Raw genomic sequence first — 26,060 nt, forward strand, 5'->3', positions numbered from 1 at the left:
TAAGTATTCAACCCCTTTGTTATGGCAAGACTAAATAAATTCAGGAGTAAACATCTGCTTGATGGCTGTAGGAGACTGACCTGTAGTATCTCCCTCTGCTTGATGGCTGTAGGAGACTGACCTATAGTATTTTACTCTGCTTGATGGCTGTAGGAGACTGACCTGTAGTATGTCACTCTGCTTGATGGCTGTAGGAGACTGACCTGTAGTATGTCACTCTGCTTGATGGCTGTAGGAGACTGACCTGTAGTATGTCACTCTGCTTGATGGCTGTAGGAGACTGACCTGTAGTATCTCCCTCTGCTTGATGGCTGTAGGAGACTGACCTATAGTATTTTACTCTGCTTGATGGCTGTAGGAGACTGACCTGTAGTATGTCACTCTGCTTGATGGCTGTAGGAGACTGACCTATAGTATTTTACTCTGCTTGATGGCTGTAGGAGACTGACCTGTAGTATGTCACTCTGCTTGATGGCTGTAGGAGACTGACCTGTAGTATGTCACTCTGCTTGATGGCTGTAGGAGACTGACCTATAGTATTTTACTCTGCTTGATGGCTGTAGGAGACTGACCTGTAGTATGTCACTCTGCTTGATGGCTGTATGAGACTGACCTGTAGTATGTCACTCTGCTTGATGGCTGTAGGAGACTGACCTGTAGTATGTCACTCTGCTTGATGGCTGTAGGAGACTGACCTGTAGTATGTCACTCTGCTTGATGGCTGTATGAGACTGACCTGTAGTATGTCACTCTGCTTGATGGCTGTATGAGACTGACCTGTAGTATGTCACTCTGCTTAATGGCTGTAGGAGGCTGACCTGTAGTATGTCACTCTGCTTGATGGCTGTAGGAGACTGACCTGTAGTATGTCACTCTGCTTGATGGCTGTAGGAGACTGACCTGTAGTATCTCCCTCTGCTTGATGGCTGTAGGAGACTGACCTGTAGTATGTCACTCTGCTTCATGGCTGTAGGCGACTGACCTATAGCACCTGAGTTTGTACAGAATGCCCAATCACAGTAAAACATAGGTACAGCCAGAAGAGGACTGGCCACCCCTCATAGCCTGGTTCCTCTCTAGGTGTCACACCCTGACCTTAGTTATCTTTGTTTTCTTTATTATTTTGGTTAGGTCAGGGTGTGACGAGGGTGGTATGTGTTGTTTTTGTCTCGTCTAGGGTTTTGTATGTCTAGGTGTGTGTGTCTAGCCTAGACATATGTAGGTCTATGGTGGCCTGGATTGGTTCCCAATCAGAGGCAGCTGTTTATCGTTGTCTCTGATTGGGGATCCTATTTAGGTTGCCATTTTCCAGTTTTGGTTTGTGGGTTATTGTCTATGTGAAGTTGCATGTCTGCACTCATTGTTTATAGCGTTCACGTTAGTTTGTTTAGTGTTCTTCGTGTTTATTCGTCTTACATTAAAAGTATGTATTCACATCACACTGCGCTTTGGTCTCCTCACTACGACGAACGTGACACTAGGTTTCTTCCTAGGTTTTGGCCTTTCTAGGGAGTTTTTCCTAGCCACCGTTCTTCTACACCTGCATTGCTTGCTGTTTGGGGTTTTAGGCTGGGTTTCTGTACAGCACTTTGAGATATCAGCTGATATAAGAAGGGCTATATAAATACATTTGATTTGAATTTGATTTGTATAGGTCGGTCTAAAGGCATCCAGGGGACTGCATCAACTATGTCCTTATGGACAGTCTGAAAAAACAGCTTTGTGTTGAATTCATGTTGTACTGTCTGTAACTAGGTGGATGAAGCCAGAAAAACAATGAAATACCCATCAGAATAGTACATACTGTCAACGGAACACCTTGATATCCATCCACAGTCTGGCTGTGTCACATAAGGCATCCTATTCCCTATATAGTGCACTATTTTTGACCAAGGCCAATGGGGAGGAGCGCGTGTGGTCTCCAGGAGCAGGGGCTTGATGACTGTGTTTCATTATTCAGCAGATTCCTCGTCATCCTGTTATCTCACTATCAGTCTGAGAGACGGCGAGAGAGCGAGAAGAGAGAGAGAGAGAGAGAGAGAGAGAGAGTGAAGGAGAGATAGAGAAGGGGGAGAGAGAAAGAGAGGGGGAGAGAGAAGGGAGAGAGAGCAAAAGGGGAGAGAGAGAATGAGAAGGGAGCGAGAGAGCGGAAGAGAGAGAAGGGAGAGAGAGAGCAAGAGAGAGAGAGCGAGAGAGAAGGGAGAGAGAGAGACAAGGGAGAGAGAGCAAGAAGGGAGAGACAAGGGAGAGAGAGCAAGAAGGGAGAGAGAGGGAGAGAGAGCAAGAAGGGAGAGAGAGGGAGAGAGAGAGCAAGAAGGGAGAGAGAGAGAGCAAGAAGGGAGAGAGAGAGAGCAAGAAGGGAGAGAGAGAGAGCAAGAAGGGAGAGAGAGAGAGCAAGAAGGGAGAGAGAGAGAGCAAGAAGGGAGAGAGAGGGAGAGAGAGAGAAGGGAGAGAAAGGTTGTATTCATTAATGCACAACATAGCAATTTGTTTTGTCTCTCTCTCTCTCCCTTCTCTCCCTCTCTCTCCCTTCTTGCTCTCTCTCTCTCCCTTCTCTCCCTCTCTCTCCCTTCTTGCTCTCTCTCTCTCCCTTCTCTCCCTCTCTCTCCCTTCTTTCTCTCCCTTCTCTCCCTCTCTCTCCCTTCTTGCTCTCTCTCTCTCCCTTCTTGCTCTCTCTCTCTCCCTTCTTGCTCTCTCTCTCTCCCTTCTTGCTCTCTCTCTCTCCCTTCTTGCTCTCTCTCTCTCCCTTCTTGCTCTCTCTCTCTCCCTTCTTGCTCTCTCTCTCTCCCTTCTTGCTCTCTCTCTCTCCCTTCTCTCCCTCTCTCTCCCTTCTTGCTCTCTCTCTCTCACTCTCTCTCCCTTCTTGCTCTCTCTCTCTCCCTTCTTGCTCTCTCTCTCTCCCTTCTTGCTCTCTCTCTCCCTTCTTGCTCTCTCTCTCTCCCTTCTTGCTCTCTCTCTCTCCCTTCTTGCTCTCTCTCTCTCCCTTCTTGCTCTCTCTCTCTCCCTTCTTGCTCTCTCTCTCTCCCTTCTTGCTCTCTCTCTCTCTCCCTTCTTGCTCTCTCTCTCTCTCCCTTCTTGCTCTCTCTCTCTCCCTTCTTGCTCTCTCTCTCCCCCTTCTTGCTCTCTCTCTCCCTTCTTGCTCTCTTTCTCCCTTCTCCTACAGCCATCAAACAAGAGTTTCTTGATGAACAGTGATAGTAGTAGAGAGTATTACTGCAGGGCATGTCTCTGCTGGCCATACACTGCTCAGACAAACGCACACATGCACACAGAGACATGCACACAGAGACATGCACACAGAGACATGCACAAAGAGACATGCACACCCACACATGCACACACACACATGCACACACACGCGTGCACACAGCAATTTGTACAGGACTGGGACCCAGGGAGAGTGGATCAGTGAGTGGATGAATGTGCTGGTAATTGCACAGCGTCTAGAAGGAGTCGGGACTGCATTTCATCCGGTCACTATGTAATTCCTCCAGCTGCAAAGCCTCGTTTACATTTCACCACCAATTGTCTCATTAAATATTTAAAGTCTGAGTCCTCATGCTGGGTAGCAGGAGAAAACGTATGTGGTGATTGCATCACAAATGGCACCCTATTCCCCATATAGTGCACTACTTTTGACCAGAGCCCTATTTGGGATGCCTCCATAGAACAGTGCTTCAGTCTCCCATACCCACTCTGCACACTCTTCAAACTGAAACACCAACTGTGTCCATAATGGTAGTCTATTCCCTATGTAGTGCACTATATTGGGAATAGGGTGACATTGGGGTGCAGATTTTGTTCTGATTCAATACATTCTCTTCATGTTATCATTTAGGCACGGCAATTAATTGAGGACTACACAGAGCTGTTAGGTCTCTATGTGGCACTAGGTGGCAGACACGAGCATCTTCCATACTCCACAACACACTGAGTTTTGAATACAACATGAGAGAGAGAGATGTGTGTTATGTGGGCTATCAGTGGTTTTGCTGGTAATGTTTTGGCCCTTGGCTGTAGTTTGTAATCTACCCCACTGTTCCACGCCATTGTCTCTCTTCGTGCTGTTTATCAGAGCTCATTGTTGACATACCTGCCTCATCTATCATATGACGTCTGTGACAGCAGGATCATATTCATTAGGGAATAAACAGAAGAAAACTGACTGAAACGAAACAGGGAGGGTCAACCAGATATTACATTTTTCCTTTGTAAAATGTTTCAAAACTTTGAGACCTAATACGTACGACCCTGTATTTGTCAATTGTCTGCCTGTCTGACAGGGCTGGCTGGGAGACACAGTGTCACGCCTGCTCCCGCTTCCCCTCTCTGGCGCTCGAGGGCGCCAGGCTGCCCTTCATTATGCACACCTGTCACCATCATTACGCGCATCAGCGCTCATTGGACTCACCTGGACTCCTTCACGTTTGTTGATTGCCCCTCTATCTATCTGTTCCTCAGTTGGTTCCCCGTGTCAGCATTATTGTCGGTTACGTTTCCCTTGTCCAGATGCTGTTATTGTTTTGTTTGATGTCCATATTCTGTTCGTGTCCGTGCGTTATTAAATGTTCACTCCCTGTCTCCAGCGTCGGTCCTCACACACAGAGCTGTTAGGTCTCTATGAAGCACTAGGTGGCAGACGCGAACATCTTCCATACTCCACAACACAGAGAGAGATAATATGTTGTTATTTCCAACATAATGCCCATCCTGGGGACACCAGGACAGGAGAGGCTGTTCGGTTGTAGCTAATCTCCCTCTCTGTCCGTCTGTCCATTGTATTGTTATTTATGAATGTATATGTTATTTATGAATGTATATGTTATTTATAAATGTATATGTTATTTATAAATGTATATGTTATTTATGAATATATATGTTATTTATAAATGTATATGTTATTTATGAATGTTTATGTTATTGATGATACATATGTTATTTATAAATACCTGTAAAAGGTCATAGTTACCCCAAGATGTTAAACTAGTGAACACTTCATCAGTCTCTGTCAGTGTCCCAAATGGCCCCTTATTCCCTTTGTAGTACACACTTGACCCATAGAGCTTTGGTCGAAAGAAGTGCACTATATAGAGAATATAGTGCCATTTAGGACACAATCTCCATGTCCAGATGCAATCCAGGTGGCTGGTCACAGTGGAGCTGGGACCCCCTCCCCCTGCCGAGAGGTTATAGGTCAACCTTACTGACCTCAGGAGCATGCTCCATCCCTTTCACACCTCAGATGACATCACAGGATGTTAGCACGGTTGGAATCTAATACTTTCCTCAGGCAGTCGCCTCACCGCCACACTCCAAGACAAACAGATGCAGAGATCCTCCTGTGACCAAAGTAAATCAACAAAGGTTTGTCTCAAATGGGACACTATTCCCTTCGTAGTGTGCAGTACTTTTGACCAGAGCCCTATAGGGATTAGGATGTCATTTGGGAAGCACACCAAAGGCTGAGAATCCTTCCTCGTCTGTTGAGCTCAACGTTACTTAAACTGTGTCTGTTTACACAGACAGCCCAATTCTGAAATGTTTTTTTCTCTCACATTGATCTTTGGACCAATTACATCAGATCTTTTCACATCAGATCTTTTTCAGAGCTGATCTGATTGGTAAAAAAATAATTTTGTGAAAAAAAAAGATCAGAATGGGGCTGCCTGTGTAAACTCAGCGATTCTCTTTGAAGTCCTGTGATGTGCAGTACGCTGTGGTCTGTGTTCACTGAGTCATACTGATCTACATCAATCCGCCCTGCAGGCATGTTAAATATGCTATCCAGTGTCTACCATGTGGTTCAATTAACTACCTTTCACGATGAACGGATGAATGGATGGATGGATGCGTGGACATTTGAAATTCACATTTACATGACGAGTAATCAGTAAGGTCAGGATTTGGTTGGAAAAGGATGTACATACATAGCCTCATTCTGATGAGATTCCATCCCCCTGCTGTTGTTCATTCTGAGATTCCATTACCCTGTGTCACGTTCCTGACCTGTTTCTGTTAGTTTTTGTATGTGTTAGTTGGTCAGGACATGAGTTTGGGTGGGCATTCTATGTTTTCTGTTTCTATGTTTGTTTAATGGTGACCTAATATGGCTCTCAATTAGAGGTGGGTGGTTCTGTAACGATGTTCCTAATCCTCTTCATCCGAAGAGGAGGAGCAGGGATTGAACCAAACTGCAGCGTTGTATTTAGACATAATGAATTTATTTAAGTGTAGACGAAAAAACACGAACTTCACTTGAATACTTACAAAATAACAAAACGAATGTAGACAAACCTGAACATACAAACTTACATAAAACACGAAGAACGCACAACAGGAAAAATGACTACATAAAACGATGAACGAACGAAACAGTCCCGTATGGTGCAACAAACACTGACACAGGAAACAACCACCCACAACAAACAGTATGAAAACACCTACCTTAATATGACTCTCAATCAGAGGAAATGAAAACCACCTGCCTCTAATTGAGAGCCATATTAGGTCACCCTTAAACAAACATAGAAACAGAAAACATAGACTGCCCACACAAACTCACGTCCTGACCAACTAACACATACAAAAACTAACAGAAACAGGTCAGGAACGTGACACCCTGCTGTTTATTCTGATGAGATTCCATTACCCTGCTGTTTATTCTGATGAGATTCCATTACCCTGCTGTTTATTCTGATGAGATTCCATTACCCTGCTGTTTATTCTGATGAGATTCCATTACCCTGTTGTTTATTCTGATGAGATTCCATTACCCTGTTGTTTATTCTGATGAGATTCCATTACCCTGTTGTTTATTCTGATGAGATTCCATTACCCTGTTGTTTATTCTGATGAGATTCCATTACCCTGCTGTTTATTCTGATGAGATTCCATTACCCTGCTGTTTATTCTGATGAGATTCCATTACCCTGCTGTTTATTCTGATGAGATTCCATTACCCTGCTGTTTATTCTGATGAGATTCCATTACCCTGCTGTTTATTCTGATGAGATTCCATTACCCTGCTGTTTATTCTGATGAGATTCCATTACCCTGCTGTTTATTCTGATGAGATTCCATTACCCTGCTGTTTATTCTGATGAGATTCCATTACCCTGCTGTTTATTCTGATGAGATTCCATTACCCTGCTGTTTATTCTGATGAGATTCCATTACCCTGCTGTTTATTCTGATGAGATTCCATTACCCTGCTGTTTATTCTGATGAGATTCCATTACCCTGCTGTTTATTCTGATGAGATTCCATTACCCTGCTGTTTATTCTGATGAGATTCCATTACCCTGCTGTTGTTTATTCTGATGAGATTCCATTACCCTGCTGTTTATTCTGATGAGATTCCATTACCCTGCTGTTGTTTATTCTGATGAGATTCCATTACCCTGCTGTTTATTCTGATGAGATTCCATTACCCTGCTTCTGTTTATTCTGATGAGATTCCATTACCCTGCTTCTGTTTATTCTGATGAGATTCCATTACCCTGCTGTTGTTTATTCTGATGAGATTCCATTACCCTGCTGTTGTTTATTCTGATGAGATTCCATTACCCTGCTGTTTATTCTGATGAGATTCCATTACCCTGCTGTTTATTCTGATGAGATTCCATTACCCTGCTGTTGTTTATTCTGATGAGATTCCATTACCCTGCTGTTGTTTATTCTGATGAGATTCCATTACCCTGCTGTTTATTCTGATGAGATTCCATTACCCTGCTTCTGTTTATTCTGATGAGATTCCATTACCCTGCTGTTTATTCTGATGAGATTCCATTACCCTGCTGTTTATTCTGAGATTCCGTTACCCTGCTGTTGTTTATTCTGATGAGATTCCGTTACCCTGCTGTTTATTCTGATGAGATTCCATTACCCTGCTGTTTATTCTGATGATATTCCATTACCCTGCTGTTTATTCTGATGAGATTCCATTACCCTGCTGTTTATTCTGATGAGATTCCATTACCCTGCTGTTTATTCTGATGATATTCTATTACCCTGCTGTTTATTCTGATGAGATTCCATTACCCTGCTGTTTATTCTGATGAGATTCTATTACCCTGCTGTTTATTCTGATGAGATTCCATTACCCTGCTGTTTATTCTGATGAGATTCCATTACCCTGCTGTTTATTCTGATGAGATTCCATTACCCTGCTTCTGTTTATTCTGATGAGATTCCATTACCCTGCTGTTGTTTATTCTGATGAGATTCCATTACCCTGCTGTTTATTCTGATGAGATTCTATTACCCTGCTGTTTATTCTGATGAGATTCCATTACCCTGCTGTTTATTCTGATGAGATTCCATTACCCTGCTGTTGTTTATTCTGATGAGATTCCATTACCCTGCTTCTGTTTATTCTGATGAGATTCCATTACCCTGCTGTTTATTCTGATGAGATTCCATTACCCTGCTGTTTATTCTGAGATTCTGTTACCCTGCTGTTGTTTATTCTGATGAGATTCCATTACCCTGTTGTTTATTCTGATGAGATTCCATTACCCTGCTGTTTATTCTGATGAGATTCCATTACCCTGCTGTTTATTCTGATGAGATTCCATTACCCTGCTGTTGTTGTCCCTTTAAAATTGCTGTAAGTATAAGAATATTTAACTGTTAAAATGTCTGTTACAGAGGATAATGAATATTTCTACGTGGTATTTCTTCACTTTCGACACCCCCTTAGCCTGTTCAGCTAGGATCAAACCTATTGTCCTTGAACAGCCTCTATGTTTCTTACGGTGTATTTATTAGTGTCTGTGTAAAACCCCATTCAGACACTTTAATACTTTAACTCAAGGTGTATGTGCTCTCACGACAGCAAGCCAATCCCCTTGCTGCGACTTATCACATTTCCTGGTTATTACAGTCTCCTTGACGACATAATAAAGGAAGCAGAACCTTTGAAGGGGTAATTGCTTGACTTTCTGTGACATGTGGAAGGATTGACAAGTCTAAAGGCTGTGTTTAAGAAGCTACTGTGTGATTAATTAAAGCACATTTAGGTGTTAGAACAGCTCAAAGTTCATGAATAATGCCCTAGCCACTTGAATACCATTTCACCTTCCCTTAATACCAGACAATACCTGTCAGATAATGGCTTGTACTTTCTTATTTCAAATTAATCCACTCTAAGCCTTATTTGAGTTAGAGCATTGTTTGGCTATTTTTCTTGAGTGAAATGTAAGTTTGAAAAGCCCTGCGCAGAACTATTTCAGGTTTCCCCTTTGCCCCTCAACCACCACATCACCTCGACACACACACACACACACACACCAACTACTGTAGGTCTACAGGGGGGTGAAGATGGGATACAAGACAATGGTGTCTTCAACATGAAAACAGAAAACATTCCTACAATTATCAAAAAGATTTGGCAGAGGAATATGCTCTAAAGGCTTTTTTAGGCAAGAATTGACACTTTTAACATGATACTGCACAAAGGCTACCTAACCCTACCTGACACCCTAGACCCACTCCTATTTGCTTACCACCCAAATAGGTCCACAGGCGACGCAATCACACTGCACACTGCCCTAACCCATCTGGACAAGAGGAATACCTATGTAAGAATGTTGTTCATCGATCACAGCTCAGCATTTAACACCATAGTACCTTTCAAACTCGTCATTAAGCTCGAGACCCTGGGTCTCGACCCCGCCCTGTGCAACTGGGACCTGGACGTCCTGACGGGCCGCCCCCAGGTGGTGAGGGTAGGAAACAACATCTCCACCCCGCTGATCCTCAACACTGGGGCCCCACAAGGGTGCATGCTCAGCCCTCTCCTGTATTCCCTGTATTCCCTGTTCACCCATGACTGCGTGGCCATGCACGCCTCCAACTCAATCATCAAGTCTGCAGACGACACTACAGACGGCCTACAGCAAGGAGGTGAGGGCCCTCGGAGTGTGGTGTCAGGAAAATAACCTCAAACTCAACGTCAACAAAACAAAGGAGATGATCATGGACTTCAGGAAACAGCAGAGGGAGCAACCCCCCTATCCACATCGACGGGACAGTAGTGGAGAAGGTGGAAAGTTTTAAGTTCCTCGGCGTACACATCACAGACAAACTGAAATGGTCCACCCATACAGATAGCAACAGCGCCTCTTCAACCTCAGGAGGCTGAAGAAATTAGTCTTGTCACCATAAACACTAACAAACTTTTACAGATGCACAATTGAGAGCATCCTGTCGGGCTGTATCACCGCCTGTTACGGCAACTGCTCCGCCCACAACCGTAAGGCTCTCCAGAGGGTAGTGAGGTCTGCACAACGCGTCACCAGGGGCAAACTACCTGCCCTCCAGGACACCTACAGCACCCGATGTCACAGGAAGGCCAAAAAGATCATCAAGGACTGTTTACATACCCTACATTACTCATCTCATATGTATATACTGTACTCTATACCATCTACTGCACCTTGCCTATGCCGTTCGGCCATCGCTCATCCATATATTTATATGTACATATTCTAATTCATTCCTTTACACTTGTGTGTATTAGGTAGTTGTTGTGAAATTGTTCGATTACTTGTTAGATATTACTGCACGGTTGGAACTAGAAGCACAAGCAATTCGCTGCACTCGCATTAACATCTGCTAACCATGTGTATGTGACCAATAACATTTGATTTGATTTGAATTGAGGCTACATTTCTTTGTGTCAATAGCTCTGTGGAAACCTCAGTTTCAGTTCTGTTGTTGCCTGATAACCTACATTAGATAAGGTGTGTGTGTGTGTGTGTGTGTGTGTGTGTGTGTGAATACATGCACTTTCTCTCTGTTCCCCTGCTTTAATTTCCATTGTTTTTGAGTGGTGGAATGAGCTGATATCACAGGAGTACCTCCTCTTCAGCTCCATTTAACTCATTCTGTCTGAAGCCCTTTGATCGTATCTCCCCCATCACCTCCACATACACATGCACATCGAACACACATACACACACGCCAACACGCAGGCCTATTCTCTGCCACCTTGGCTTGCAGCTCTTTGAGGCTTCCTGCATAATCCTCTCTGATTAAAACTGAGGAGGCTTCCTGCATAATCCTCTCTGATTAGAACTGAGGAGGCTTCCTGCATAATCCTCTCTGATTAGAACTGAGGAGGCTTCCTGCATAATCCTCTCTGATTAGAACTGAGGAGGCTTCCTGCATAATCCTCTCTGATTAGAACTGAGGAGGCTTCCTGCATAATCCTCTCTGATTATAAAACTGAGGAGGCTTCCTGCATAATCCTCTGATTAGAACTGAGGAGGCTTCCTGCATAATCCTCTCTGATTAGAACTGAGGAGGCTTCCTGCATAATCCTCTCTGATTAGAACTGAGGAGGCTTCCTGCATAATCCTCTCTGATTAGAACTGAGGAGGCTTCCTGCATAATCCTCTCTGATTATAAAACTGAGGAGGCTTCCTGCATAATCCTCTGATTAGAACTGAGGAGGCTTCCTGCATAATCCTCTCTGATTAGAACTGAGGAGGGTTCCTGCATAATCCTCTCTGATTAGAACTGAGGAGGCTTCCTGCATAATCCTCTCTGATTAAAACTGAGGAGGCTTCCTGCATAATCCTCTCTGATTATAAAACTGAGGAGGCTTCCTGCATAATCCTCTGATTAGAACTGAGGAGGCTTCCTGCATAATCCTCTGATTAGAACTGAGGAGGCTTCCTGCATAATCCTCTCTGATTATAAAACTGAGGAGGCTTCCTGCATAATCCTCTCTGATTAGAATTGAGGAGGCTTCCTGCATAATCCTCTCTGGTTAAAACTGAGGAGGCTTCCTGCATAATCCTCTCTGATTAGAACTGAGGAGGCTTCCTGCATAATCCTCTCTGATTAGAACTGAGGAGGCTTCCTGCATAATCCTCTCTGATTATAAAACTGAGGAGGCTTCCTGCATAATCCTCTCTGATTAGAATTGAGGAGGCTTCCTGCATAATCCTCTCTGATTAGAACTGAGGAGGCTTCCTGCATAATCCTCTCTGATTAGAATTGAGGAGGCTTCCTGTATAATCCTCTCTGGTTAAAACTGAATGCAGAGAAGAGGAGAAAAAATTGAATGATGAATGTTTTTTTTGATTGCTTTTCATCCCTCCATCAAATGCTCCTAGATGTGACACAATGGCTACAGGATGTAAGGGTGCTGAGGGTGCAGCAGCACCCCCTGATGATGAAAAAACAAAACAACATTTGTGATGCTGTAGCTTCTGTTTCTAATAATATGTTAAGGTGTATAAGGTTTATAAGGTGTGTCATGGTGTATAAGGTGTGTCATTTTGTATAAGGTGTATGAGGTGTGTGATGGTGTATAAGGTGTATATGGTGTATAATGTGTATAAGGTGTGTGATGGTGTATACAGTGTGTCGTGGTGTATAAGGTGTGTCATGGTGTAAAAGGTGTATAAGGTGTATGATGGTGTGTCATGGTGTAAAAGGTGTATAAGGTGTGTCATGGTGTAAAAGGTGTATAAGGTGTGCCATGGTGTATAAGGTGTAAGATCGGTGTCCCCCCCCCCTCACGGGACGGTTGAGCTAACGTGCGCTAATGTGATTAGCATGACGTTGTAAGTAACAAGAACATTTCCCAGGACAGAGACATATCTTATATGGGCAGAAAACTTAAATTCTTGTTAATCTAACTCTACTGTTCAATTTACAGCAGCTATTACAGTGAAAAAAGACCATGCTATTGTTTGAGGAGAGGGCACAACAACAAAAAACTTTTATCACAGCAACTGGTTTGATACATTCACCTCTGAAGGTAAATAATGTACTTACATTCAGTAATCTTGCTCTGATTTGTCATCCTGATGGTCCCAGAGATAAAATGTAGCATAGTTTTGTTTGATAAAATCCATTTTTGTATTCAAATGTAGGCAGTTTGAACCACTGCTCTGTCTACACTGCTGCCATCTAGTGGCCGAAATCAAAATTGCGCCTAGACTCCTAAATGATATAATGGCCTTTCTCTTGCATTTCAAAGATGACGAAGAAAAAAAATATATGGAGAAAACATGCTTTTTTCTTTGTATTATCTGTTACCAGATCTAATATCTTATATTCTCCTACATTAATTTCAGATTTCCACAAACTACAAAGTGCTTCCTTTCAAATGTTATCAATAATATGCATATCCTTGCTTCAGGTCCTGAGCTACAGGCATTTAGATTTGGGTTTGTCATTTTAGGCGAAAATTTAAAAAAAGGGTCCGATCCTTAAGAGGGGCTGACAACAGCCAGTTTAAGTGCAGGGCGCCAAATTCAAACAACAGAAATCTCATAATTAAAATTCCTCAAGCATACAAGTATTTCACACCATTTTAAAGATACACTTCTTGTTAATCCCACCACAGCGTCTGATTTCAAAAAGGCTTTACAGCGAAAGCACCACAAACGATTATGTTAGGTCACCGCCAAATCACAGAAAAACACAGCCCTTTTTCTTGCCAAAGACAGGAGTCACAAAAAGCAGAAATAGAGATAAAATTAATCACTAACCTTTGATGATCTTCATCAGATGACACTCATAGGACTTCATGTTACACAATACATATATGTTTTGTTCGATAAAGTTCATATTTATATCCAAAAACCTCAGTTTACATTGGCGCCATGTTCAGAAATGCCTCCAAAATATCCTGAGAAAATGCAGAGCCACATCAAATAACAGAAATACTCATCATAAACTTTGATGAAAGATACATGTTTTACATAGAATTAAAGATAAACTTGTTCTTAATGCAACCGCTGTGTCAGATTTAAAAAAAGCTTTAAGGCAAAAGCACAATATTCAATAATCTGAGAACAGGGTTCAGACACAAAAGGACAGTTACAGTTACCCGCTAAATTGTGGAGTCAACAAAAGTCATAAATAGCATTATAAATCTTCACTTACCTTTGCTGATCTTCGTCGGAATGCACTCCCAGGACTCCCACAATAAATGTTTGTTTTCTTCGGTAATGTCCATCATTTATGTCCAAATAGCTACTTTTGTTAGAGCGTTTGGTAAATAAATCCAAAGTATCGAAGCGCGTTCACTAAAAGCAGATTCATGTTGAGGTCATGATAAACCTTACTCAATCCCCTCTCCTTCGGCCCCACTTCACAGTAGAAACATCAGACAAGGTTCTAAAGACTGTTGACATCTAGTGGAAGCGGTAGGAAGTGCAACATGACCCATATCCCACGGTGTATTCGATAGGCGATGAGTTGAAAACCTACAAACCACAGATTTCCCACTTCCTCGTTGGATTTTTTTCTCAGGTTTTTGCCTGCCATATGAGTTCTGTTATACTCACAGACATCATTCAAACAGTTTTAGAAGCTTCAGAGTGTTTTCTATCCAATACTAATAATAATATGCATATATTAGCAACTGGGACTGAGGAGCAGGCAGTTTACTCTGGGCACCTCTGGGCACCTTTTCATCCAAGCTACTCAATACAGCAGCCATAACTTCAACAGCCATAAGAAGTTAACCAGTTGAAGTTAATGCCTCAACTTAACCCTAAAGTTGTTTCTGTTTTTAACCTAACTCATTGTCTCCGTGACCTGCTCATCTGTCTCCGTTATGAAGGCTGGCTCCAGGCTATGTCCCAAATGATACGCTATTCCCTTTATAGTACACTACTTTTGAACAAGGCCTGTAGGGAATTCCACAGGGCTCACGTCAAAGGTGAAATACTATATAGGGAATAGGGTGCCATTTGGGACACAGACCTGCTCAACGGTAGCTAAGGAGAGTTACATGATGTCACTGGTCTCTGACGGATCAGTGCAGAGCTTCCGTGTGTGTGTGTGACTACGTGTGTGACTGAGTGTGTTTGTGTGTAAGGTGTGTGTGTGTGTGCATACCGCTGCAGTCCAGCGAGCGATGCAATCTGAAGGTCAAGTCCTCCTTTGTTTTATTAGGTTGGAATAACAGAGAGCCAGAATTCCATTTAGAAAGGTGACAGTGCACCTTAGAGGGATTCATCAGATGGTGACAGCAGCAGTCTCTCTCTCTGTGTGTGTGTGTGTGTGTGTGTGTGTGTGTGTGTGTGTGTGTGTGTGTGTGTGTGTGCGTGCGTGCGTGCGTGCGTGCGTGCGTGCGTGCGTGCGTGCGTGCGTGCGTGCGTGCGTGCGTGCGTGCGTGCGTGCGTGCGTGCGTGCGTGCGTGCGTGCGTGCGTGCGTGCGTGCGTGCGTGAATAAAGACATATCATTTCAGCCACGTTGTGTTTGTTCTGATTATCTCTCTATTGTTCTATATTTTCTCAACAATTCTGCTCTTGCACGTAACCCTAACCCTATACTATTGAGTAACAGCAGTATACAAACGACACAAAAGATATACAAAAAGTATACAAAAGATATCAAAAGTATGGAGAAAAAGGTCATTTCCATAGATATGACACTACCTGCCACCTCAAACGGCACCCTATACCCTAGTCTAAAGTAGTGCACTACATAGCGAACAGGGGGCCATTTGGGACACATTCACTGTGCATTTTCAAACTATATATCCTCCGTCAGAAATTGAGGTCATGTCCCTTAACGCGTTCCTTATCTGAAAAAGCATACTCTTTATACACCATGACACTGTTTGTTTTTTTAACCCTTATTTTACCATGTAAGTTGACTGAGAACAGCAACGACCTGGGGTATCTCCTTTACAGCAACGACCTGGGGTATAGTTACAGGGGAGCGGAGAGGGGATGAACGAGCCAATTGGAAGCTGGGGATGATTAGGTGGCCATGATGGTTTGAGGGCCAGGTTGGGAATTTAGCCAGGACACCGGGGTTAACACCCCTACTCTTACGATAAGTGACCGCAGAGAATCAGGACACCCGTTTAATGTCCCATCCAAAAGACGGCACTCTAAACGATGCAATGTCCCCAGTCACTGCCCTGGGGCATTGGGATATTTTTTAGACAAGAGGGAGGCCTCCTACTGGCCCTCCTACACCACTTCCAGCAGCATCTGGTCTCCCATCCGGGACCAACCCGGCTTAGTTTCAGAGGCATCTGGTCTCCCATCCAGGGCCCAACCCTGCTTAGTTTCAGAGGCATCTGGTCTCCCATCCAGGGCCCAACCCTGCTTAGTTTCAGAGGCATCTGGTCTCCCATCCAGGGCCCAACCCTGCTTAGTTTCAGAGGCAGGATGGTCTCCCATCCTGCTTAGTTTCAGAGGCAAGCTAGAATTGTGATGCAGTGTGATACGCTGCTGGCAACATCATGATACACCATGACACACCTTATACACCATGACACACCTTATACACCATGACACACCTTATACAGCAAGACACACCTTATACAGCAAAACACACCTTATACACCATGACACACCTTATACACCATGACACACCTTATACACCATGACACACCTTATACACCATGACACACCTTATACACCATGACACACCTTATACACCATGACACACCTTATACACCATGACACACCTTATACACCATGACACACCTTATACAGCAAGACACACCTTATACACCATGACACACCTTATACACCATGACACACCTTATACACCATGACACAGCTTAGAAACCTTACACGCCTTAAGAGGTTTAAAGGATGAAAGTTTGTGTTAGAGCTAAAACCTTTTTGGTTGCAGGTGGGCATTAATTCCTACTAGGCTTGAGGACTAATGGGAGAGTGGTTTAAGCTGCAAACTCTGGCTCTGTAGACTGTCGGTTTAAACCCTGGCTCTGTAAACTGTAGGTTTAAACCCTGGCTCTGTAAACTGTAGGTTTAAACCCTGGCTCTGTAGACTGTAGGTTCTGGCTCTGTAGACTGTAGGTTTAAACCCTGGCTCTGTAGACTGTAGGTTCTGGCTCTGTAGACTGTAGATTTAAACCCTGGCTCTGTAGACTGTAGGTTCAAACCCTGGCTCTGTAGACTGTAGGTTCAAACCCTGGCTCTGTAGACTGTAGGTTCTGGCTCTGTAGACTGTAGGTTCTGGCTCTGTAGACTGTAGGTTTAAACCCTGGCTCTGTAGACTGTAGGTTCTGGCTCTGTAGACTGTAGGTTTAAACTCTGGCTCTGTAGACTAGGTTCAATCTCTGGCTCTGTAGACTGTAGGTTCAATCTCTGGCTCTGAAGACTGTAGGGTTTAAACTCTGGCTTTGTAGACTGTAGGTTCAATCCCAGTGTGGGGCTGTTTCATGTGGTTAATTTGCCCCTAGTGGCCGGTTTTGACAGAGTGTCCCGACATCTTGTGGACCTGCACAAACGTTGAATTTTGCCTTTGATCTGGATTGATCCCTCTGGAATTTGACTTAGTGAATTGGTGTGGCCAGCAAGAGACAAATGTACAGACAGAGGAATTTACACAAAGACGTCAACAAAGAGTATACAAGACAAATCATATAATTATATACAGGAAACATAAAACTCTAGGGCCCTCAAACAAAGGAGCTGACTGTGGACTTCAGGAGGAACCAGGTTGGACACGCCCCCATCCTTATCAACGGGGCCGCTGTGGACACGGTAAATAACTTCAAATTCCTCTGCGTACACATCTCTGAGAAGGTGAAATGGTCTAAACACATGGTCACCGTAGTGAAGAAGGCACAACAACGAATCTTCAACCTCAGGATGCTGAAGAAATTCGACCTATTCCCGAGGGCCATCACAGAGCACCATCGAGAGCATACTGTCAGGCTGCATCACGGCTACTCCACCGCCGCGGACCGCAGGGCTCTTCAGAGGGTGATACGTACAGCCGAACGCACCGTCGGGTGCACACTGCCTGCCCTACAGGACACCTACAACACCAGGTGTCAAAATGCAATTTACAGTGTGGATATAACATTTACAGTGTGAATATACAATTTGCAGTGTGAATATAAAATTTACCGTGAGAATATAAAATTTACAGTGTGGATATACAATTTGCAGTGGGGATATAGAATTTACATTGGGGATATAGAATTTACAGTGGGGATATACTGTATCTATATATGCAGAGGGAGGGATGCTGCCGTGATATATATATATATATATATATATATATATATATATAGATGTGCATAGTGCAAAAGCAGTATAGAGCAGTTATTCATTTTTCAGTCAGTGATAGCATGGTGCAGTGTTCGGCACAGAGCGGAAAGTCTCTTCATCCCTATGAGGCCGGTTGGTGAGGGCCACAGCACAGAGGTAGAGCATGTTGTCCACTCTTCTGGAATCCTCTGAGATTGACTGGCCAATAGTAAATGATGATGTCTGCTATCAAAAGATGAATGAGATCCAACGGAGTGGGAGGTAAGATAGATAGACAGTCAAAATGATGCCACAGAGAGAGAGAGGAGTATGGGCTGCCTCCCAAATGGAACCCTATTTACTATATAGTGGACTACTTTTGATGAGGTTCAAATGTAGTGCACTCTATAGGGAATAAGGTGCCATTTGGGATGAATCAATGGTCAATGGGGTGTGTGTGGGACATGTTCTATGCACAATGTACTATGGATGCTAGGTTAATGGCTAATGGCTACTGGCTAATGTCTATGTAAACTGACATTGTTACACTGGCACTAAGTTGTCAGGCTCCCTTATTCACCTCACTTTACAATGATTTTATGGCTGGACAGCACATTGTTGTGTCTCGATGGGCAGCACCAGTCTCAACACTGCACCCTGGTGGACAAATTGTGGTCCCTGGAACGTCACGTCTGGGAACAATCTCAGCTGCATATTCATGATTCCTTGCGTCCTCTCTCCTTGCCTCCTTAAAACGCATTGGAGAAGAAGATCAGAGGGGAGGAGCTTTAGATTTTTTGGGGAGGAGCCTTAGAAATGGAGACAAGGAGGGGAGACGTGAGAAAAAAAAAGTACAAAAAATTAGATACACTTCTGCACTTGGGAAGCATGCAAAGAGAGAAGAGGCATATGCTATTGGTGCATGACACCATTCTAAGTATTCTGACAGATTCTTCTGAGGTACACAGGAACATAATGACTCATATTTATTTGTAACAATGGTTGGCTCACTCTAATAGGCTTATCATCCAACCCCATCGAATGTCATGTGCTTTGTGGACTTCTTCCTTTGCATAAAACCACATTATATTTGCCCAGTTCACAACACCTCACATCATTTTGCACTCAGACAAATTCAGGAGAGTTCAGTTGAATCCAAAGGGGTTCTTCGACTGTCATCATAGGAGAACCCTTTTAGAATGCAGGTGGAACCCTTTTGGGTTCCAGGTAGAACTCTTTTGGGTTCCAGGTAGAACTCTTTTGGATTCCATATATACAGTAACCCTCTCTAGAAAAGGTTCTACATGGAATCCAAAACAGTTATACCTGCAAACAAAAAGGGTTCTACCTGGAACCAAAAAGGGTTCTACCTGGAACCAAAAAAGCGTTCTCCCATGGTGACAGCCGAAGAACCCTTTTAGAACTCTTTTTTTGTAAGAGTGCATATAGTGCACTACTTTTGACCAGAGCCCTATGTTTGGCACGCAGACAAATTCTGGAGGTGTGTAAATGGAATGCATTGTGAACGGGGAACATATAATGTGGCCTTTAAGGTTCTAGATAGCAAATGTTTTCTAAGAGCGTAGGGTGCTATTTGGTACACAGGCAAAGTCTCCTCTTCCTACAGTATAACAGCAAGGCGGGAGAGAGAACTAATGAGGACACTCTGCTCTCTTCTCCTCAGACTCCTCATGTTAATTAGTCGTCTTCATTCGGAGACTACAGCAGGGCTCTCTCTATCTGATAGTCTGATTCATCCTCTGTAGCAGACAGTCCCTGGTTGGCTTCTCATCTTCCCTCAGAACAGCCACAACACCACACTACCACATCCCACATATTCTCCATTGAAGCAAAGGGTGTTAGATGAAACAGCATGATTGAGACAGGTAGTCTTGCGGTTAAAAGTGTTGGGCCAGTAAACGAAAGCTTGCTGGTTTGAAACACCGAGCCATCTGTGTTTTAAAGATCTGTCGACGTGCCCTTGAGCAAGGCACTTAACCCGAGCTGCTCCTGTAAGTTGCTCTGGATAAGAGCGTCTGCTAAATTACTTACAAGCACTGTGTCTGTGAGTGCGTCCAAAATGGCAGCCTATTCTCCATATAGTACGCAGGTTGACCTTTATTGTCGTGAGTCTTGTCCTGGAAGACGAACTGAGCGATTTCCCCTTAGATAGGCCAGCTGCAATGTCAAAATTGTCTATATTGTAAAACATTAATGAGAACAAAAGTGTGCTTTTTGGTCTTTAAGGTTAGGCATTAGGGTTAGCAGTGTGGTTAAAGTTAGGGTTAGGGTTGAGTTAAGGTTTAAAATCTGCTTTTATGACTTTGTGGCTGTGCCAGCTAGTGACCAATCTGCAGAGCTGCCTCCAGAACAAGATTCATGACGAAAAACACTAAACTGCATATAGTACACTGCTTTAGACCAGAGTCCTATGAGCCCTGGTTAAAAGTAGTGCACTACATAGGGTATAGGGTTGCCATTTGGGACACACAGATAACGTGTAGCTTTATGGGTTAAGGTTAAGAAGTGTAGTTTTATCAGTTAGGGTTAAGAAGTGTAGTTTTATGGGTTAAGGTTAAGAAGTGTAGTTTTATGGGTTAGGGTTAAGAAGTGTCGTTTTATGGTAGGATCAGTCAGGGGCAAACTTAGCGACTGAGAAAACTTGAGATATAGGAACACTGTACAGCTAGCTAGCTGTTTTACAAATCAAATTTGAGAGGAGACAAGAATGTTATGAAGCGTTGTGCTGACTGTACCTGCTGATCTATCTAGCACCTGTTCATGCTGACTATCTTCATGGCATCTTACAAGTCTTAAGTGTCTCAAGTATCAAGAGAAGACTGTCATTTCTGGAATTATTTCTTTAGAATATAAACCTAGATGGAAAAATAAGACATAGCCTGTCTCCTCTTTCCTTTAATACAATCCCACCCTTAGTGGTGTTGACAGTAAGCAGATGTTATTTTTTTCAGGGATACAGTATTTTCAACCTTACTTCTGTTCCTCCTGAAAAACGGAAGTGGGGACATTGCTCAGGCTTCTTTCTACGCCAGCTGCATTAGGTTAATACAATCCCATCATCAAATAATAGCGCTGGATAATGCGTTCGTTTTATTTCAGACTCCACTCAATAGTAATGGCACTTCACATCAGAGCCTCTCTGGCTATCTTCATCTGATCAGAAAAATAAAAAAAGTACATTCGTTTCGTAAGGGTTATATACTGTAGGTATTACGGTAATTTTAAATGTGCTTCATGTTGGAATAATCTTACCTCTTTGTTTCCTAAAGGTAAGCATTTTTTGATGACAACCACACATTTTTTGGGAATCCTGACCCGGGACGGTGTGGGAGCCATGCTATGTTCCACATTACAGGCTGTGTGTTCAAGGTCTCAGAGCAGCCACCAGCCCATGCCTGGACCACATTAAAGACATTATACCACTGTTTTTCTTTCCTCAGCATGGTTGCGTCACAAATGGCACCCTATTCCCTTTATAGCACACGATATGGCTCTGGTCAAAAGTAGTGCACTATATATAGGGATAGGGTGCCATTTGGTAGCCAGCCCATGTCACACCTAGAGTAGCCCATCTCTCTGCACTCTGAGGTGGAAATACTTAGTGTTTAGTTTGTCTTTTTTCCCTCTCTGTGGCAGGAAGGGGTTACTTTACACATCCCCTGCTCTATTCCCTGTGCTGCTGGCTGTTTCAGGGACTGCCTGCCTGCCGTCTTGATGTTAAACATTTCCAGGCTCTCCTAACATCCTGGTTTGCCTGCCTGTCTGCCTGTCTGCCTGTCTGCCTGTTCCTATTATTCTGTACGTAAATCCGCGACACTCCATTTGGTATGATATGTTACGTGTCGTATGGTACAGTATTAATTTGTGGATGTCCATCACCAATTTTGTATGATATGTAACGAATTACAATTCGTATGATATTTTATGAATTTTCAAAACGTACAATATGTTATGAATTTGCAAAATGTATGATATGTTGCAAATTTTAAGCTAGCTGACTAATGTTAGCTAGGCTAGGGGTTAGAGGTTAGTGTTAAGGTTAAGTTTAGGAGTTAGGTTAAAGGGTTAAGGTTAGGGTTAAGGGAAGGTTTAGCTAACATGCCAAGTAGTTGCAAAGTAGCTAAAAAGTAGTAAGGGTCAGATCAACATTTACTGGGGGGGGGGGGGGGGGGGTCATAAAGAAAATGTGCCCCTTTCCTGTAACGGGCATCGTTGCATGAAGAAGTGGACCAAAGCGCAGCGTGGTAAGTGACTTCGAACAGTTCTGTCAGGTGCAGAAACACAAAACAGAAAATAACTACCCACAAAACACAGGTGGGAAAAGGCTACCCAAGTATGGCTCCCAATCAGAGACAACGATAGACAGCTGCCCCTGATTGAGAACCACAACCGGCCAAAACAAAGAAATACAAAACATAGAAAAATTAACATAGAATGCCCACCCAAACCACACCCTGACCAAACTAAAAAAGAGACATAAAAAGCTCTCTAAGGTCAGGGGGTGACATTCCCAAAGTTTAAAATATTTTCACATGACCCTCCCCTTGTACTGTAAAAAAATTTGAACACCCTCCCCCCTCCATAGAAGGAACTCAAAATAATGTTTACAACCACAAATAACAATAACTGTAGCGACCTTGTGTTTATAAACGTGGATATTGATTTTACCACTTCAGTATGATTTATGTGGAATATTCAATGCCACCCAGGGCTACAGATCAGAAGGTTCAGGGTTCGCCGACCACAACTCCCTGCCTGTTTCATTACACTACGATCAGCTGGCTGCAGACAATCATCAGCAAGGGAGAAATACGTTTTTCAACATGACATATTTAATCGCATATTTATATTCAGATAAAATATACGCAACGAATTTTCCAGCAACAGGTTTCTGTGCCAATGCACCACACAACCAATAAACAAAGCATACTAACGTCGGTCACTTCAATATCATGGTTTGCAGTTTGAACACTACAATAAAAAGACGATGTCAATCTGGACAAACAGAATATACATCCTTCCCTTGTGGGCCTACCCAGATTCGAAGGCTTACCCAGTATAGAAGGCTTACCTAGAATCGAAGGCTTACCCAGTATAGAAGGCTTACCCAGTATAGAAGGCCTACCCAGAATCGAAGGCTTACCCAGTGTAGAAGGCCTACCCAGAATCGAAGGCTTACCCAGTATAGAAGGCCTACCCAGAATTGAAGGCTTACCCAGTATAGAAGGCTTACCCAGTATAGAAGACCTACCCTGAATCGAAGGCTTACCCAGCATAGAAGGCTTACCCAGTATAGAAGGCTTACCCAGTATAGAAGGCCTACCCAGAATTGAAGGCTTACCCAGTGTAGAAGGCTTACCCTGAATCGAAGGCTTACCCAGTATAGAAGGCCTACCCAGTATAGAAGGCTTACCCAGAATCGAAGGCTTACCCAGTATAGAAGGCCTACCCAGTATAGAAGGCTTACCCAGTATAGAAGGCCTACCCAGAATCGAAGGCCTACCCAGTATAGAAGGCTTACCCAGTATAGAAGGCCTACCCAGAATCGAAGGCTTACCCAGTATAGAAGGCTTACCCAGAATCGAAGGCTTACCCAGTATAGAAGGCCTACCCTGAATCGAAGGCTTACCCAGTATAGAAGGTCCTACCCAGTATAGAAGGCCTACCCAGTATAGAAGGCCTACCCAGTATAGAAGGCCTACCCAGTATAGAAGGTCCTACCCAGTATAGAAGGTCCTACCCAGTATAGAAGGCCTACCCAGTATAGAAGGCCTACCCAGTATAGAAGGCTTACCCAGTATAGAAGGCTTACCCAGTATAGAAGGCTTACCCAGAATCGAAGGCTTACCCAGTATAGAAGGCTTACCCAGAATCGAAGGCTTACCCAGTATAGAAGGCCTACCCAGTATAGAAGGCTTACCCAGTATACATTTAACATTTACATTTAAGTCATTTAGCAGACGCTCTTATCCAGAGCGACTTACAAATTGGTGCATTCACCTTATGACATCCAGTGGAACAGCCACTTTACAACAGTGCATCTAAATCTTTTAAGGGGGGGAGGGGGGGGGGGGTCAGAAGGATTACTTTATCCTATCCTAGGTATTCCTTAAAGAGGTGGGGTTTCAGGTGTCTCCGGAAGGTGGTGATTGACTCCGCTGTCCTGGCGTCGTGAGGGAGTTTGTTCCACCATTGGGGGGCCAGAGCAGCGAACAGTTTTGACTGGGCTGAGCGGGAACTGTACTTCCTCAGTGGTAGGGAGGCGAGCAGGCCAGAGGTGGATGAACGCAGTGCCCTTGTTTGGGTGTAGGGCCTGATCAGAGCCTGAAGGTACTGAGGTGCCGTTCCCCTCACAGCTCCGTAGGCAAGCACCATGGTCTTGTAGCGGATGCGAGCTTCAACTGGAAGCCAGTGGAGAGAGCGGAGGAGCGGGGTGACGTGAGAGAACTTGGGAAGGTTGAACACCAGACGGGCTGCGGCGTTCTGGATGAGTTGTAGGGGTTTAATGGCACAGGCAGGGAGCCCAGCCAACAGCGAGTTGCAGTAATCCAGACGGGAGATGACAAGTGCCTGGATTAGGACCTGCGCCGCTTCCTGTGTGAGGCAGGGTCGTACTCTGCGGATGTTGTAGAGCATGAACCTACAGGAACGGGCCACCGCCTTGATGTTAGTTGAGAATGACAGGGTGTTGTCCAGGATCACGCCAAGGTTCTTAGCGCTCTGGGAGGAGGACACAATGGAGTTGTCAACCCGTGATGGCGAGATCATGGAACGGGCAGTCCTTCCCCGGGAGGAAGAGCAGCTCCGTCTTGCCGAGGTTCAGCTTGAGGTGGTGATCCGTCATCCACACTGATATGTCTGCCAGACATGCAGAGATGCGATTCGCCACCTGGTCATCAGAAGGGGGAAAGGAGAAGATTAATTGTGTGTCGTCTGCATAGCAATGATAGGAGAGACCATGTGAGGTTATGACAGAGCCAAGTGACTTGGTGTATAGCGAGAATAGGAGAGGGCCTAGAACAGAGCCCTGGGGGACACCAGTGGTGAGAGCGCGTGGTGAGGAGACAGATTCTCGCCACGCCACCTGGTAGGAGCGACCTGTCAGGTAGGACGCAATCCAAGCGTGGGCCGCGCCGGAGATGCCCAACTCGGAGAGGGTGGAGAGGAGGATCTGATGGTTCACAGTATCGAAGGCAGCCGATAGGTTGGTCTGTAGTTGTTAGAAGGCTTACCCAGTATAGAAGGCTTACCCAGTATAGAAGGCTTACCCAGTATAGAAGGCTTACCCAGTATAGAAGGCTTACCCCCTTTATACTGTCCAGTCCCTTCAACACTGAGACTCTAGGTCTCTTTCTAACACTCCACTCTCTTTCTAACACTCCACTCTCTTTCTAACACTCCACTCCCAGTATAGAAGTCTTACCCAGTATAGAAGTCCTACCCAGTATAGAAGTCCTACCCAGTATAGAAGGCTTACCCAGTATAGAAGGCCTACCCGGTATAGAAGGCTTACCCAGTAAAGAAGGCCTACCCAGAATCGAAGGCTTACCCGGTATAGAAGGCCTACCCGGTATAGAGGGCCTACCCAGTATAGAAGGCTTACCCAGTATAGAAGGCTTACCCAGTATAGAAGTCCTACCCAGTATAGAAGGCTTACCCAGTATAGAAGTTCTACCCAGTATAGAAGGCTTACCCAGAATCAAAGGCTTACCCAGTATAGAAGGCTTACCCAGTATAGAAGTTCTACCCAGTATAGAAGTCCTACCCAGTATAGAAGTCCTACCCAGTATAGAAGGCCTACCCAGTATAGAAGACTTACCCAATATAGAATGCCTACCCAGTATAGAAGACTTACCCAATATAGAAGTCCTACCCAGTATAGAAGGCCTACCCAGTATAGAAGGCTTACCCAGTATAGAAGGCTTACCCAATATAGAAGGCCTACCCAGTATAGAAGGCCCACCCAGTATAGAAGGCTTACCCAGTATAGAAGGCTTACCCAATATAGAAGGCCTGCCCAATATAGAAGGCCTACCCAGTATAGA

This window comes from Salvelinus fontinalis, chromosome 17 (genome assembly GCF_029448725.1).
Source record: "Salvelinus fontinalis isolate EN_2023a chromosome 17, ASM2944872v1, whole genome shotgun sequence".
Lineage (NCBI taxonomy): Eukaryota > Metazoa > Chordata > Actinopteri > Salmoniformes > Salmonidae > Salvelinus > Salvelinus fontinalis.